The sequence below is a fragment of the Chrysochloris asiatica genome, unplaced genomic scaffold (genome assembly GCF_000296735.1).
Source record: "Chrysochloris asiatica unplaced genomic scaffold, ChrAsi1.0 scaffold00243, whole genome shotgun sequence".
NCBI classification, from domain to species: Eukaryota; Metazoa; Chordata; class Mammalia; order Afrosoricida; family Chrysochloridae; genus Chrysochloris; species Chrysochloris asiatica.
In genome coordinates this window covers 4,049,239-4,051,065 of record NW_006408761.1, presented here as the reverse complement: position 1 = coordinate 4,051,065, position 1,827 = coordinate 4,049,239, and the positions used below count along the sequence as shown (strand labels likewise).

The 1,827-nt window shown below is 39.1% G+C and overlaps 1 pseudogene; it reads right to left on the bottom strand.

Annotated features, from left to right (window-relative positions):
• Positions 1-345: 345 nt before the first annotated feature.
• Positions 346-1,168, bottom strand: LOC102831680 (annotated as a pseudogene).
• Between the last annotated feature and the right edge of the window lie 659 nt (positions 1,169-1,827).

The following is a 1,827-nucleotide window of genomic DNA, read 5'->3' as shown; positions in this document are numbered from 1 at the left end:
TGCCCTCTCAAAGCTCACCTCCCACAGACCAAATCCAAAAATTTCATTCATACTTTGTTTGCACGATTAATACGAAACACTTACTATGCAGACAGTATTAAACAGCCCATTCTATATTCACTTCTTTTTTCCAAGACTTTGTCATCCTCTTGTTTTTTTGTTTTGTTTTGTTTTGTTTTGTTTTGGGGGGGGGGGTCAGAATAAATGTTCTTTAATTATTTTCACACTCCCAGTAGCATTTTCAAGGTTTAATGTATCAGGCTAGTATAAAGTTTTACAATTAGTAATATTAGATTCTAAATTATTTTAAGATGAAAGTAGAAGTTCAAAGTATATTTATGAAAATTAATTTTCTTCTGTACTGTCTAGCTCTTCATCATCTGTTTGTTAGTCCTTGATCAGTCGATAGGTCTTGTTCCAGATACACATTTAGCTGACAGTGATCTCTGAAGAGGTGACTTTGAATTTGTTCTTACAATATCTAAACAAGATGAATAATCTGGTGGATACAGAGAGTTTCGGAAAATCTCTAAATCTTCCTCATCAATCTTCTGTATATTTTGGTAGGCAGCAGCTTTGCCATGAAATAACATTTTAATTGTGATAAATTCTGAAAATATATTCTTTATAGCCATTATATTCTATTTCTCGAAGTAGTCAATCATTTCCTGCAGATGATGATTTGTTTGGGTAGCATCCATTATGGCTCTCTGCAATTCAGTTTCTGCCTGTGAAATAACATGTAAATCAGATAGGTTTTGATGGCATGTCCTTTCTAACTTGGTTAACTGCTCAGCTTCTCTATTCCTTGCTGTTAATGTTGCTTTGAAGTCATCCTGCTTCATTTTTACCATGGTTCCACAAGCTTTCAAAGGTTCAACTACTTGGGCTTCAAGTCTTTCAACCTTGATTTGTCAGTAGTCCTGAAGTTTGGCAAACTCATCAGCAAATTTTTTCAGGCCCTGCTTTAAATTTGGGGTCTCTGTCGTGGCATAAACATGATTTTGTTCACAAGGAGGTCTGCTTTGTCTCACAGTCTGGCAGTTTTCTGCACATAAGCAACAAAGATTTGGCATAGCTCTCCAGAATGCTTCTCTACATTTGTGACAACATCTTGCAGTTGTCTGGTTTGAGCATCCTGGTTCTCCAGGCTGTGCCTCAACATCTTGCCTTGTACACAGCCAAAGACCCTGGGCAGGGACCCAGTGACAGGGTTCTAACCCTCTTTTAATATTCCCCTCTTATTGTTGCTACTGGCCATCAAGTCACCTCTAACTCAGACAACTCTGATGCAATCCCATAGATAGCAGAATTAAGTATTGTCTGGTCCTGTGTCATCTTCATGGTTACATTTGAGTCTGTTGTTTTGGCCACTGTGTCAATCTATCCCATTAAGGGTTTCTCTCACCTTCTCTGGCTCTTCACTTTACCAAACAAGACGTACCTCTAGAAAACCATGTTGGGACTATGTCTGACTTCCCCTGGCTTCATAATGGGGAAAGAGAATTAAACTCAAAATCAGGCCAAAGCCAATTCCTATGAAGCAGAGGTCAGACATGCTTCCACCCTACAACCTTCTTTATGCTACTGTGACACCAACCATCCCTCCCACAGCACCATTGCAAAGACCACACTGAACGCATAAAAATACTCACAATTATGGGGTTTGTTAGGGAAGAGAACAAGATGCAATTCAGAATAATAATAAAAAAAAACCCTCAGGATTCAGCAGTTCTCCTGTCAGAAACGCCCTTTTGCTGCCATACTGCAGACACACCTCACTCTTAACTTTGACTTTTCAGCTATGTGGCTCCTTGACCTCTGCCC